Source organism: Theropithecus gelada, chromosome 8 (assembly GCF_003255815.1).
Source record: "Theropithecus gelada isolate Dixy chromosome 8, Tgel_1.0, whole genome shotgun sequence".
Taxonomy (NCBI): Eukaryota; Metazoa; Chordata; class Mammalia; order Primates; family Cercopithecidae; genus Theropithecus; species Theropithecus gelada.
The window spans coordinates 68,079,712-68,096,671 of NC_037676.1; the positions used below are offsets into that span (position 1 = coordinate 68,079,712).

A 16,960-nucleotide genomic window follows, 5' to 3' on the forward strand; every position below is an offset into this window, starting at 1 on the left:
TCACTTCTTATCTCTATGTCACATTTTGATAACTGTCACAATATTTCAAACGTTTTATTATATTTGTTATGGTGATCTGTGATAGTGATCTTTAATGATACTATTGTAATTGTCTGGGGTGCCATGAAACTTGTCCATATAACACTCAAATTTAATGAGGAATTGCTTCTTACTGATGAGCAAAGAAAGTAGTTTCCTGAGTTGAAATTTACTCCTGGTGAAGATGCTGTGAACACTGCTGAAATGACAACAAAGAATTCAGGATGTTACATAAACTCGGTTGATAAAGCAGGGTTTGAGAGGACTGACTCCAATTTTAGAAGAAGTTCTGCCTATGGATAAAATGCTATTAAACACTATCACATGCTACAGAAAAATCTTTTATGAAAGGGAAAGTTCATCAATGCAGCAAATGTCATTGTTGTCTTATTTTAAGAAATTGCCACAGCCACCCAACCTTCAGCAACTCCCACCCTGATCAGTCAGCAGCCATCAACTGAGGCAAGACCCTCGACCAGCGGAAAGATTACAGCTTAATGAAGGCTCAGATGACTGTTAGCCTTTTTTAGCAATAAAGTATTTTTAAATTAAAGTGTGTACATTGTCTTTATTAGACATAATGCTACTGTACACTTAATAGACTACAGTGCAGCGCAAATATAACTTTTATATGCATGGGGAAACCAAAAGACTCATGTGACTTGCTTTATTGTATCATTAGCTTTATTGTGATAGTCTGAACCCACAATATCTGAGGTATGCCTATAGACAGAGCAGGTAATTAATAACAAACATATATTACAAGTTTAATATTTAACAAATTCCAGAAATGGAAACTAAATATATTGGAAATATAAATTGGCATCACCTTTCTGGAAACAAATTTGACAATATGCTTTGATCTAGTAATTACATTAGGAAATGATTTCAAAATTCAAGATTTATGCATAAAAATCATCACAATATTTCTGCACAAAAAATAGTTGATTAAAATATTCTAAAATGTTAAGAGTGGTTATCTCTCAGTGGAAGAACTATGGATGGTCTTTACTTTCTACTTTATATTTTTTCATATATTCCATGTATTTTATAACAAGCATACATTAATTTTAGTCCAAAAAAAAATTCAAGTTACTTTTTAAAGGTTCTTTTAACAAATATCACCCAGTTCTTCTTATAGAAACAAATAATGAATGTTTGCTATTTCTATTCCAATGGACTGGGCTCCTATTCTAATTCTGGATTTATACCTCCCACTTACCAAGAACATCAGCCTCCACAACAGCACAGCAGAGGAGCTTTAGTTAGAGACAGATCTAAGTTTAAATCCTAGAAATACCACTTATAGCTGTGTTACTTTGGGTACCTTACTGTTCTAAACTTCAATGTATTCTTAAATAAGACTTGCATATATTATATTTATATATTTAGAGATTAAGATAGTTCCAATATTACAAAGGGCAATTCAGAAAGGGTATAAAGATGAAGGTGGAATCTTGGAGGAGGTAGGTGGGAAGAATACAATTTGGGATTCATCCAGAGGAAAGTTATGGTAACATATGTTCTGACATGGTAAGCATGAGACTAAATGAGTAAGTTTTTCTTCATTCTTTTGTAAAGAACACTTACTATGTGATATACACTAGGGACAGAGTAGTCAATAGGATAAATAGGATTCCTGTCTGCTGACCATATATTCAATGGCGGTGAAGGTAGGGGGTGAGGTGGAAGTGAATGCGAGGCAGAGACATACAAATCAAATTAGTGAGGTGTGTCATAAATAAAGTGTAACAGGTAATGGGATAGATGGGGGATGGGAGCTATTTTGAAGGGGATGGCCAATGAAGGCTCCTCTGCAAAGACTGAGCTGATACTTGAATGACATGGAACTATGGGAAGAGCTTGAGTCTGAGAAAACAGCCAGGGCAAAGACAAAGACGAGAACAAAGCTGGCATGTTCACAAACAGCAGGGAGACCACTGTGAAAGGAGAAGAGATTGAAGAGGTAGCAGGGACCAGATCATGTGGGGTCATATCATGAAAAGGAGTTGGAATTGTGTTTTACTGTGATGAGAACACGCTGATGTTTTGAATAGACTGACACAATCTTACTGCATCTTAAAAATTACTTCAACCAAACAGTGGAGGCAGAATTCTAGTGACAGGAGGCTACTGCAGCCGGCTAAATATGCTTTGAACTAGGTAGGACTGATGGCACTGCAGTGGCAGAATAAAACAGAATTCCCATGGAGGCTGATTTCAACTCTATCTTCGAAACCAAACACAAAGATCTCACTTCCTAAAAACTTTCCAGGTTCTCCTACCTTCAGGTGCCATCACTTAACTTCATATACTATTCTAGTGAGAACATGTATCAAAATGTATTGTAATTGTCTATTTACAAAGCTACTTTTTCTACTGGGTCAAATTCCAAGAATGAAGGCAGGAACAATGTCTTATTTATCTCTGTAATGCCTAGCAGAGTGCCTGGCATATAATAAGTGCTCAATAAATCTGACTGAAAAAATGAACAAATAAATTTGAAACAATCAAAACCATCTGTAATAGTTTCCTAGGGCTGTAACACAGTACCATAAATCAGGTGGTTTAAAACAACAGAAATATATTATCCCATAGTTCTGAAGGCTGAAGGTCCAAAATCAAGGAGTCAGCAGGACCATGCTCCCTTTGAAGGCTTTAGAGGAGAATCGTCCTTGCCCCTTTCTAGTTTCTGATGTCTCCCAGCAATCCTTGGTGTTCTCGGCTGGTGGCTGCATCACTCCAATCTCTGCCTCCATCTTCACATGATTTTCTTCCTTGAGTGTGTCTGAGTTTCTGGGACTCCAGAGATACCACTCATTGAATTCAGGGCCTGTCCTAATCCCATATGTTCTCATCTTAACTACATTTGCAAAGACTCATACTCCAAATAAGGTCACATTCTGAGATTCCTGGTGAACAAGATTGTTGATAAACACTATTCAACCCCACTACACCATTAAACACAATGCATTGCCTTATAAAGTGGTAATCTGCCCGTTCCAAAAGTGTTCCATAAGGCTAAATAGTCAAAATCAGGAACATGCAACAGAAGAGATTTCTGTAATGACTTTGTGTGTCCTTTAACCTCTCTAGTTTCAGCTTACTGATCTGTATGTTATGGGAACTTTACAGTACCTTCTAATAGTAATAGTCTATGATCTTAAGTCATAATTTTTCTTGATAACATTATAGATTTTACAAATATATTAGGCATATAGAGACCCTCAAATATTTTAGTTAATTTAAATGATAGCAGAAAGTTTACTTTCTTAGCTTTGAAGTAGGTAGAATGTTTTTTGTAAACTATCCACTGTAACACTTACTTTAATTTTCTTCATTTTTCATTAAGAATGCAGCGTATTCCTCCAAACATTATAACCCTATATAGTCATGTGCCAAATAACCACATTTTGTTCAATAATGGATAGCATGTATAACAGTGGACCCATAAATTTATAATACTGTATTTTTACTGTATCTTTTCTATGTTTAAATGCACAAATACTTACCATTGTGTTACAACTTCCTACATATCTAGTACAGTAACATGCGGTACAGGTTTGTAGCCTAGAAGCAATAGGCTATACCACACACCCTAGGTGTGTGGTAGGCTATGCTATCTAGATTTGTGTAAATATGATGTTCACACAACGATGAAATCGCCTAATGATGCATTTCTCAGTATGTATCCTCATTGTTAAGTGACACATGACTCTACTTTCATTTTAACAGACTATACCCTCTGAATACCTTCTACATGCCAGGCACACAGGGATATGGCAGTGAAAACCCACTTCCAACTCACATACTTGTAACTTATTTAAACTATTAACTAACTAGACCTCAGTCTCTTCATAATTTAAAAATTCCACTTATATGATATTCTGACTAACAGACATGTTACTTTTTTAGTGGGAAGATTTCAAAAAATAGCTTTGTTGATTTCTGAAATGGGTATATTTTCATTGTTTAAAAAAAAATCACATAAGTACGAAAATGGTAAAAATTATCAGGAATCTCACTACCCAAAGATAGCCACCGTTAACATTATATTGAATAACCTTCCAGATTTGGATGTTTTCACACATTGATATATAGTATCTTACATGATTTTATCCAAAAATACAGATGTAGAAAGCTGCATTAAATGGCATGTCTGTTAGATTGACAGGCATGCCATTTGGCAACTAGTTTTTTCCCCCAAAATTGTTATGTCTATCTTTCTATGACAAATATGGCTATTTGGCATTATTTTATTGGATACAGAGTTTTCTGTTGAATTAAAATACCATAATTTATCCTATCCCCCCCCCCAGAGAAGCACTGAAATGAATTAAAATATCTATCATTACCAACGTTGCAAATTGTTACCAAAAATCTGTATACATATATCTTAGCAAAGTTTTGCAATTGCCCCTTTGGACAAATTCCAGGTCTGCAGAAAGCGCAATATTCTAATTTAAAATTTTCATTTGCATAGCTAGACCTTCTGTCCTCTCAAAAGGTTGACTCCAATGATACTCCAACTCCACATATAAAATTACTCATTTTCTTATATCCTTCCCAACAGTGGATTTTGTCAGTCTTCACCAATATGAAGGTACTCTTCTGCCAAAACAAAACAAAGCCAAACCATCTTTTACTTGCATTTCCTTTATTACTAGATAAGCTATACATGTTTTGCTACATTTATATTTCTTCTCGGAACTGCTTGAGTCTTTTGCTAATTCTCTACTGAGTAGTCTTATACTCTTGGGGATTTGATTGTATTATCCTTGTTAAAAGTAAAGAATCTTTTCATTTTACTTTTTAGAAAAACTTCATTGTTTTTCTTAAAATATATATTCACTATGAAGAATTCACACAAAAAGTAAAATTTTAAAAAATTTAAATTACTAAAAACTTCCACTACTCACCATTTCATACATAACACTGCTAGAGAGTGAGCTTGTTGTATGTTATGAATATTAACTTTTGTTCCCCAAGGTGAAAAAGGCTTCATTCATAAGTTAATTTTTAAAGGTGAATGAGATACTTCTTTCTTTATAAAAGGTTAAGTTGCACATAAATCACATTTCAACAAATCAAATGCTATCTTCCCAAATGACCTATTATACTTTTGATAATGACTTTGCTTTACCTCTGATTATATGTTAATTAAAAGTAACTCAGATATTTTTTAGAACTGAGTGTGTTTGTACTCTTAACTTTTTCACATGATTACTGTGCCACAAACTGTTTCAGTGTATTAAAGAAGATATGCCACCCAAATAACGTCCATTAAAGAAAGACGGCAACTAAAAGAACTCCTACAGCTCAATCCTTTTATAAGGAAGCAGGGATTATAGCGAGAAAAGTAACAGATTAAAAGTTGGAAGAACTAAATTGAAAGCCCTAACTTCTCCACTCTCTTACTGTGTGATCTGGGGCAAATCACTTCATCTTCTGAGCCTCAGCCGCTAAATTTCTGAAATGTTGAGAATGGAATTATTTATAAAGTCCCTTTCAAGCACTGACATTCTGATTCCATAGAGTGCTGAAGTATGGAAACCCAGAACTAGTAGCAATCAAAAACCTAGAAAAAAAATAACAGATGTATAAGGTATTATTTCTGAATAGCTATGGAGAGCAGTAAAATACAGCAACAAGGTAGCAACAAGTAACAAAGAGAATACAGTAAACCAGCAGTCTACAAATTGGGTCATGCATACCCCTGGAAGTATACAAGCATGGAGAGTTTCAAGAGAACTGATGATTATATTCTCAATTTCCATCTGTACAGTTTTCTAGAACCATTCTGCTGACAACAGCATGTCTGTCTTCCTTTACTTCCACTTCCTCTTTCCCTTTACCTCTTTCCCCTCTGCCACTTCATAAAAGAAAACTGTAACTCTCACACTTTCTGAAACTTGCTGTGGAGTACTGTCTTTGGGCTAAAAACATCCAGGTGGCCAAAAGGACATTTCAATATATTCATGTTGAGAAAGATAATTACTCTAAAAACACTGACACCTTTTTTTTTCTTTTTTTTTTTTTAACATTTATTTTAAGTTCAGGGTTCTTTTTCAAATCAAGGTGTCACCACTTCCATGAAAATGAAAGGAGAATCAAACCCAGTTGCTACCTAAGTATTAAAAATAATTTGATTATGGATTATTTTGTTTTATGCATACAACCTAGAAGAATAGGTGATACTACTAATATAAAGTAATATAAAGCACTTTTTAATAACCATCTACTAAATTCATAAGTGAGGTTTCTCAATACTTTCAAATATTAAAGTAAAAAAGGAACAGAATCAAGCAGAACCCCATCTTTTCTAATAATATTTATAAATGGATAAAATAATTGAAATAAACCAGCCCCATCTATCCCACTGAAAACGCATTTCTGACAAAATTTTACTTTAATACTTATTAAAATTTGTAATTAACATATGTTGTTTTGATTGTCTACTGGCTATGACTAAAGTGATAACTCAGTCCAAAATAAATTTGACACAGAGCATTATGGACATACACAATTTTCCTATTTTTGTATTATAACTGTCCATAGAACTCAAAACTGAGGGACCATTAAAATAAAGCACTTTTCATTCCCCTCTACTAAATTCATGAATGAATTTCCTTTTGTTGCAGAAAAATATCACATAACGGATAAAAATGCTTTCTAGCATAAAAGAATATATTAGGAAATATGTAAAGAAAGTAAAACAAAAATGAGAGAAAATATATAACATGATTTTTGACAAAAATGCTTTCCAGCATAAAAGTATACATTACGATAATAGGTAGAGAAAGTAAAACAAAAATAGAGTTCAAAGAGAAAAAAAGACTATAAAAAATTCTGTTAAAATTAAGTCTGTTTATATATTTTTTAATGAATTGTTAAAAATCCCCTCATACACATTTAAAATTGTGATTTGAACACCACCACCAGAAATTACATCATTTACAGATATTAAAACTCAGATGAAAAACTCAAGATGTGGGAGAAGGTACATAGTTTTTTGTTTTTCCAGTTCTTTGAAGGGATATATGAGCAAAATGTTTGAAAATCCTTGTACTAAAGGTCAGAATATAACATTAGTGCTAATCTTCCTACTGGACATCTTCACCTGGATGTTCAGACACTTGAACTCTACATATTCAAAGTAAACTTATGAACTCCCCTCTACAAATACACACATTTGTTTTTGAAAGAAGAAAGAAAAACAAACCTGCCTCTTCTTCCTATTTGCAATTTTGTTACTAGCTTCATCATCTACCTGGTCTTTCCAAACTAAAAAAGTAGGAATACTTTTTACCTCCCAAAGCAAATCAGTTCCTAGGACCTAACTCCTAAGTGTCTCTCTCTTCCTTCCACCAGTGCCATTGTTAAAGATCTCTTCACCAACTGTCGTCAAATAGCTCTTCTTCAAAACAGTAACTACATTTAATTTTACCTCCCAGGATCTCCCATGGAAAGTAAAACTACTTTACAATAATCAGAGCTATGCAAGTGTACCTGTCATGTCATGCATATATATGACTTACAAAAAAAAACAAAACAAACAAACAAACAAAAACACAGAATCATGAAGGTGGAAGAATCAGTCACTCCCTTCAGACTATCCTTATCTAAATATCTTTCAAGCTGCTGTCTCAACAGTCACTGGTTGAAAATTTATAATCTCATGAGCTGCCTACCCTGTATGAACAGCTTTGCCAAAGATCTGGGTCCAAATATAACTCACTTGACTTATTAGTCCTAAATTAATTTGGTTAAAGAAGAGATTTACGTTAACACAAGAATATCAATAAAATTACATACAATTATAAAGAAGTTAAAAATTACTTACAATTTCACCACCCAGAGATAGCTTCAGTTAGCATTCTGGGATACATCTAGCTTTTTAAATATTTTTTGGCAAGCATGCATGGTATATAGATATATATGTATTTTGTGATTTATTTTTTTTAAACTTAATTAAGATAATCTGTAGATACTTCGGGTTTTTTCCTCACTTAATTATGTTGCTAGCATTTCTTCCATGCGATTAAAGATTCTTCAAATTCTTCAAATCATTTTAGTGGGTACACAATATAGAAATAATACTAGAATCCATTGAGCCATTTGTAAACTATATTTTTATATATCATTTAAATTCTTTAAGGCATTTAAGTGCCGACATAATACAGAAATAATGAAAAATACTATACTACATAATACTATAATCTATTTAATCATTTGTAAATTATGTTTCCAGTTTTTCACAGTGATAATGGGATGAATAAACTTGAAGATTAACCTTTATCTACATTTTTAGTCATGTCCTCAGAATAGATTCCCAAAAGCAAATTATCAAGCAAAAATACTAATTTAAGTATTAATTTTTAAAATCTTACTAATATTGTGCATGTGTAACCTTCAAGCTATAAACTCACTTTAGCTGCAGTGTAGTGTAGCATGATCACAACTCATTGCAGCCATGACCTCCTGGGCTCAAGAGATCCTCCCACCTCAGCCTCCAGCTTAGCTGGGACTACTAGCACGTGTCACCATGCCTGGCTAATTTTTTAATTTTTTTTTTGTAGAGACAGGATCTCTCTGTGTTGCCTAGGCTGGTCTCAAACTCCTGAATTCAAGCAACCCTCCCACCTAAGCCTCACAAGTGTTGGGATTATAGGCATAAACCACCATGCCCAGCCAGTATCACATTTTTTAGTATGCATTTCTTTGATTACTAGTATGGTTAAACACAAGATCTCCTTATTTCCCTACTGTTCCTAGCTATTGGTACTTATTTTACCCTCTGAAGTAATGTCCTTTTCCCATGTGGCAAAAGGAAGTAGAAGAGAGTACACAGGCTTTAGAATCAGCATGAACTAGAGTTTAACCCATTTCCACTACTTAATTGTGTTACCTTGGACAAATGACAGCTTTAAACTTATATCTTCTCCAATTAGAGACCATTAACACAAAGTAGGAACAGTGCACAGCAATCAAGAACACACAACCAATCAAAATCTATAACATATTAACCCTCTTCTTCCTTTTATTCACATGGCAGTCCTTTAAACCCTGGAAGACAGCAATACTCTGTCACCTCTCACCAGCTCTCCATCTCCATCCATATCCCTGCTGGCTAAAATCTGAGACTTTTTTCCTCCAGAGAAATGGTTTCAAATCACCTTACCAACTGCTCATTATCTTCAGAGATCAATTTAGCTGAGTTACAGCCTCCTAGAACATGGCATTTAGAACAAAATAATCCAGATATGATTTGAAAAGATCAGAATGAAAGTTATTTCTTCAAATAACTAGTCAAATTTGTTCTCCTTATCCACACCCATAAGACAACAAAATTTTTAATTTGTAGACTCAAAATTCTAACTGTAGTCCACTCATCTGCCCTGATTAGGCAGGCCAGATTAAAAGTGAAGGTCTTGGAGCACAACAGGCCCTTCTGGAAGTTCATATAACACCTTGAGCAACTTAATGTCTGGAAACTCAGTTTATTCTTTGGTAAAAATGGGAGTAACTCTACTTATCTCATAGAGTTTTTGTAAAGATCAAAAACACCAACTGGGCCAGGCACGGTGGCTCATGCTTGTAATCCCAGCACTTTGGGAGTCCAAGGTGGGCGGATCACTCGAGTCCTGGAGTTCCAGACCAGCCTGGGCAACATGGAAAAACCCCATCTCTACAAAAAATAGAAAAATTAGCCAGGCGTGGTGGGGCATGCCTGTAGTCCCAGTTACTCAGGAGGGTCATTTAAGGCAGGGATGCAGAGGTTGCAATGTGCCGAGATACTGCCATTGCACTCTAGCCTGGGAGACAGAACAAGACCCTGTCTCAAAACAAAAACAAAACAAAACAAAAAAATACTACACCAATTAAAAGTATCTGCCATATAGGAGTTACTCCAAAAACAGAAACAAGTACAGTTAACAATTCAACATGAGTTTGAACTGCGAAGGTCCACTTACAAGCAGATTTTTTTCAATAAATATACTAAGAAATTTTGTGAATATTTATGAAAATTTTAAAAAACTTGCAAAGCATCACCCCTGAGACAGACCAATCCCTCCTCTTCCTCCTCAGCCTACTCAACATGAAGATGATGAGGTTCATGAAGACCTTTACGATGATCCACCTCCAGTTAACGAATAGTAAACTCTTACTTCTGATATTCTTAATTATATTTTCTTTTCTCTAGCTTACTTTATTGTAAGACAGAATATAATACATATACAAAACTTGTGTTAATCACCTGTGTATGTTATCAGTAAGGCTTCTCACCAAGAGTAGGCTATTAGTAGTTAAGTTTTTAAGAAGTCAAAAGTTATATTTGGGCCGGGCATGGTGGCTCAAGCCTGTAATCCCAGCACTTTGGGAGGCCGAGACAGGAGGATCACGAGGTGAGGAGATCGAGACCATCCTGGCTAACACGGTGAAACCCCGTCTCCACTAAAAAATACAAAAACTAGACGGGCAAGGTGGCGGGCGCCTGTAGTCCCAGCTACTCGGGAGGCTGAAGCAGGAGAATGGCGTAAACCTGGGAGGCGGAGCTTGCAGTGGGCTGAGATCCGGCCACTGCACTCCAGCCTGGGCGACAGAGCGAGACTCCGTCTCAAAAAAAAAAAAAATTAAAAGTTATATGTGAATTTTTGACTGCACAGGGAGTTGGATCCTGCATTGTTCAAGGGTCCGCTGTAATTATAATTGCTACTAAAGCAAAACTACTGCATCTTTATTAAGCACCATTTGCCAAGTACTTTATATGGTCCTGAACTACAGTTTGTTCTACTCAAAATTCCGAGAAGTAAAGCGGACTTTGCTTAAATTTAGTTATCTCAGTTAACAACTAATTTTCTCCCCCAAATTCTACCTTGACTTGCCTTGGTCTTTTCCATCTCCCTCTAGCCATCACTTTCTGAAAATGAACAGCCATCCCGACCAGCAGGTGGAGGCATGGAGCAGCAATCCAAAATTGCTACTCAAAGAAAATTATAAGCAGGAGATGCTTCTTATGTCAACCATACAATCAGTGGCACAGGACCCTTATAAAAGGAACCTACCAGCAGCCAAAATAAAGCCCTGCAAGTTTAGAAGGCTCATCTACAAATCTAGTTTTTGTTCCTCTCCTCATATGCTGATCCTATGAACACTTACACCTGAATGCAAATATGCAAAAGTATCACTTATTTGTGAATAACCTTTTGAAAAGCATGTTTGGCAACAATATAAAAAAATCAACAAAGTCTATGTTACTTTTAGGCAAGAATAAGCCACTTAAATGTGGAAGAGAATAAAGTCTAAATTTTCTCTCAATTCAAATTAAACATAGAAGATAAGCAACTTCATAGCCAGAATCTAAAAGTTTTGAATTATTTTTAAATTAGAAGATTCAAAATGAATTGGAGCTTTTTGTAATGAACACAGGGAATTTAAGAATGTCTAGATCTGAAAAGATCTTTAGTCAAGAGACTTCTAACAAAATCAGAAATAGATTTTATATAAACACATAAACAAATGTGATCGATAAAATCAAACAAAGAAAATTAAATTCCTTAAGAGGGCCTGCATGCAGTAAGACTTCTTCATCATCTAAATTTACTAGGTCTTTAATCCAGTTAAATGACTGTTTACGATCTTAGACAAAAATGAGAAGGAAGCTAAGTTTTGTCCACTCCCGCTCTCTTCAGCTCTTCTCTTCCCAAACTTGCCCCTACATTCATCCTCAGAAAACAACGCAATTCTCTAAAACTGCTCTGGTCAATAGTGAAGGAAGAGGAGGGAAGAGAAGAAGAAAAGAGTTGAAAATTGCCTCAAAGAGAATGAATGGCAACCCTCCCTCTTCATAACTTCTGTGAAGGGCTTAATATTTTACCTCTTGCAGCCTTTTGTGTTTAAGAAGGAATTCCTGGGTAGACCGCATGTACAGCTGATGGAACTCTAGGCATAGCAACAAAGCAGTAAAATCTCAGCATATAAACAACATCTCCTAGACTGAATGTGTTCCTGACAACCTATAAACTAGAAATTTGAACACCCTGTTAGAACTACACTCCCACTCCAAATACACTATGGATTTACATTAATATTATATTTGAGCATGTATCTGAAATATAAACACATATTAGCTCAGAAGTGAAAGCTAAAGTATGGTAGTATTAAATTTAGTATGAAGAATTAAAGTATGAAGCATTTCTGAAAACAGAAATGAAGCCAAGGTCCCAACAAAACAGGTGTTTTGAGAATATACAGGTAGGAAGGTCTCATAAATATAACCACTTCCCTTGGGGTATCCCACTCACTGGCCACACTATTCACTGTATCAGCTTCTGTATCTAAGTTTGCAAAGAGGCAACTATTATGGTAACAGTAATTTGGAATAATGCACGTTTATATATTGACGTTGGGTAGACAAGAGCCCTTATAAATGAGCACGGGACATGCAAATAAAATTTCACAAAAGAGCAAATACAAACAGCACAAGCAATACTTCAGAAAGCACACTTGCTTACTGCAATTTAAAACAAACTCAGTGTACCACAGTACATCTACTATAGTAGCAAAATGTTTATAAAATGTCTAATAATATATGATTGGAGATGAAACACATAGGGTCACATATTTTGGTAATATCGAAGTATAGATCCTTTTGAGAATGTCAAAAGATGTTCTTACCTTTTGACCCATCCTAGTGATTTTAAAGATTTTATCAAGCATGCATGAAGGTGTTCATTAAACGAAGTTTTGCATACCTCAACAAAAACCTAAAAACAAAAAATGTTCAACATTCAGAGAATGTGTTGCTTATAGATTAACACGACTTCACTCTAGTTTATTAAGTAAGACAATACCTCTGCTCTGCCAACTAAATAGCTGCTAGCCATATGTAGCTATTTAAATAAAACTGAAGTAAAAATTCATTTCGTCAGTCATACTAGCCACATTTCAAGTGCCCACTAGCCACACAAGGCTAGTGACTATCATTGGATAGTGCAAAAACATTTCCATCATCACAGAAAGTTCCACTGGACAGCTCTGATCATATCCACATGGGCCATCCTCCTTCCTCCTCCCGCTACGTTCACTCATTTGTCTAGAAACAACTGCTTAACCTTCAGTCCTCGGCCTAAGCAAGCCTCAATGATTACGTAAGGCTAACCCTGATTTAAACCAGAAATTTAGGCATACATTCCTTATCGTCTCATAACACTTTGATAACTCCAGTATAATAATTACCCCACATATAATCATACCATTTTCTCTATCACAATTCTGTAAGTTTCCTGAAGGAGGAACCAACTTTTATCAAAGGGGCTTTGAACTATTCTGGCACTCACAGGACCTGGATAATTTGTCATATACTAAGAACACTGCTAAAGAGAGAATGGAAATAATGACTGTAGTTGAAAAATGGTTGTGTATAAGGAAGGGTATGCATACAAAGGAAAACTTGGTTAGGCTGGCAGTGTTACAAATGATTAAGACAACAACAACAAAAAACTACTACAAGCTCAGTATCACTATCCAAAATGCTTGGGACCAGGAGTGTTTTGGATTTCAGACTTTTTTGGATTTTGTAGTATTTGTGTATACATCATGAGGTATCTTGGAGATAGGACCCAAGTCTGAATACAAAGATCATTTAGATTTTATATACACCTTATACACATAGCCTGAAAGTAATTTTACACACTCTTTTAAATAATTTTGTGCATGAAACAAGGTTTGTGTACACTGACCCACCAGAAAGCAAAGGCGTCTCATCACCCATGTGGACGATCTCATCACCCATGTGGTCGATCCGTACTTGTTTGGCATCACCATCATTTCTGACTCTGAATTTATATGCTAGTGATAAGCAATCACTTCTCACACTTATTCACACAAAAGAACTTAACGGTAAACAATATGACATACCATTAATACAGTGAGAAAATACTGTGTTTAGGATAACCAGGCAGCACAGTGGCAGCCCCAGAATACCTGCATCAGCTGCTCAACAGCAAAAAATAACAGCAGAATCTCTGTCTCCGTGTCAGCACTCAGAAAGTTTCCATTTGAGGGCATTTTGGATTTTCAGACTAGGGATGCTAAGCCTGTAATTCCTTACATATTCTCAACACATAACACAAGGAGCCTCACTCACAAGAAGGTATTCTATGAGTACATATTTGTGAAGTATTTCTTTAAAAAAAAAAGACAAATGCTAACTTAGAAACAATATAAATTAATGATAGATTTCTAAAAATTAAAACTCAAATTTCTAACCCATATAAGATTTGCTTCCAGTGCACAGAAAATCTGACTGAATAATTCCAACTGCAGTGCTTTGGCATACTCATCAATATACTCACTCAACTTTCACATCTACCAAGAACCTACCTATGCAAAGTACCATAGATATGATGGTGAACAAGACACAATTTCTGCCTCCACAATATTTTTTTTCCAAATATGAATGTTATTCTCAAACATGAATCTTTAAACTCAGCTCTCAACAATAGACATCCAAAAAGGACAAAGAACAAGCTTCACCTAGTTTATCATTCACTAATTCAAAAAACTCATATTAACCATTTGAAATAGTATACGTCCTACTTTAAAACAAAAAATTAACGCCTCATTTACTTAGCACCCTTAGAAGATCTGGTGTTCCACATAAATGAATTTTTCAGGTAACTCAAGCTTGTCCATTTCAGCACCAATACTTAAACTCTTTGGCATGAAAATCTTTTAAAAAACAAAACAAAACAAAAAACAGTACAAATCTTTCAACTTTAAAAAACAGGCTCTATTAACATTATTCTGACTGAAACTTACTGTGTTGTACAACACTCAAGCCCCTGAACTAAATGTCCCAGGGTGCTTGTAAAAGTTGCTGGCTTCGAAGAGTTTTGCTTCGAAGAGTTTTTCTTCTGACCCCTGGCTTTTGGTGTGTCTGCTGTCAACCTTTGCTGCTGTCAGTGTGAACTGACTCTGGCAGCCTCCCACCCCACTTCAAATTTGCTGCTACTTGGAAAACAAGTTGTGTCAGAACTTTGCCTAAAACACACTGGCTTTGAGACGATCTCCAAATCAATGTTGGTCACTCAGTCTTTTCTGTGTATTACTTGAACTGTTATGGTCTGCAGTTACAAGTTCCAAACCAAGTTTTGGATAAAAGAATTTGTGCTGTACCTTCATGCTCCCATATTGTCTTCATATTTAAAACTGATGCTCAGAGATAATTTCATTACCTATTCATTCATTCAACAAATATTCATTAAGTACCTACTAGGAGCTGGGCTCCAATACTATCGTGACAATAAGGAAATGAAAAGGAAGGTTGCCAGTTTTAAGCATATTTTCAAGTACAAAAACTGTAATTATTTTACTTAAAGTCTTTTTTTTGGGAAAAAAAAGGGGGGAGTGTTTTTTTTTCCCTAAGCCTCTTAAAAATTACAAAACCTGTTAAACTTTTTATAACTTCTGTACATTCAGGTTTAGGAACTAAAAATTTAACGGTAAAGAAAGCATTTGATTAAACCAAATGTTTATTTTACAAGCTCTGGGTAGGATTCCAAGATTTTCTGTCTCCTTTCTTTTTCCTATTACAAATTCCCATTAGGCCTAAAGAAACCAATATCAACATATGCTTTATTATTAAATGATATGCAAAGTCTTGATAATGATAAGTATGTCCATCTCAGCATCCACTAAGTTTACATTTACCACAATGTTAATAGAAGAAAAAGTGTTAATTGAGGAAAATTTCTGTCCAAAGTTTAAGAAGTTCCTATATACTTCACTTTGGGGTTCAGAAATTTTTTAAAAAGTTGTAAGGGTTAGTAAAATATGGTGTAACTCTACAATATTTGCTTCATCTGCCACAATCATATTTTTAAAATTCCATTACCCATTTAAACCTAAGGCTAGAAAAATGAACCAAGAAGTGGAGCTTAAAATTGGTCTCTGTGGATTAATTAAGACATCAGGAAAAACCCCTGGCATCAGCTTCATTTTGATCCCTTGGAATCTTCCTTCTCATTCATTTTCTCCTCAGAGAGCACAAGAACTTTATTCATAATTTATAATTGTATAAATAATCAGTGATTGCCTTTATTATTCAGATATAACTGGAAATGAGTTGCTAGTCATGTGCCTGCTGATCTGAGGAAGTAAAATAATATTTAGAAGTGAAAAACGTTACTTTCATTAAAAATCTTTAACTACTACTATTAAAAACCTTCTTCAGCAGTGCATTAATATTTCCTCAACATTAATTCTGGAATCTGAACATGCTTTAAGTGGTACTAAAAAGGCAGATCACAGGTCTAACCTTCAAAATAACCATGTAATATTATTCTAAATGACACATTATAGTAATTTTCACAAGTCTGCTCTGACTTCATTAGCATACTACCTTGTGCTGTGAAATAAGTTTTAGTTTAGATAAAAAGGATTCACAGAGAAACCGAAATATAGGCTCTTGCTCCTTCTACAACCACTTCAGGCAAAGAAGTAAATGACAAATATTTACTAGACACTTATTACACTACCAGGTGCTGTCCACACTACCTGCAAACACACACACACACACACACACACACCCCTTGCTCAAGATACAATACAACTGGAGAGAGAACATACACTCCCATAAAAGATAATATTAACCAATAGGAAAAATTTGATTTTAAAAGTGATCATTAGCCATAACTTCTGGCAGCAGAAAGTGAAGGCATTCAGTTCAGATGTAAACAAAATTTTTTTTACCCCTCTGTTTTAAGTCTGGCAATCAAAATTAGCCAAACCTAAGGAAGTGGACCAACGGCATCACCACAGGAAAAAAACAGACATGTTCAGGAGCAACTGGTATTGGACCACTCAAAGTCTTCCCATCAGTGCACATCAGCAGTTTCTCTCCTAAAATCTCCTTATC

General features: G+C 35.1%; 1 protein-coding gene across 1 annotated transcript in view; it reads right to left on the bottom strand.

The window, feature by feature from the left end:
• Nucleotides 1-16,960, bottom strand: part of PDE7A (phosphodiesterase 7A) — a 125,016-nt gene that overhangs the window by 106,311 nt on the left and 1,745 nt on the right. The gene's annotated exons all lie outside the window — the stretch shown is intronic.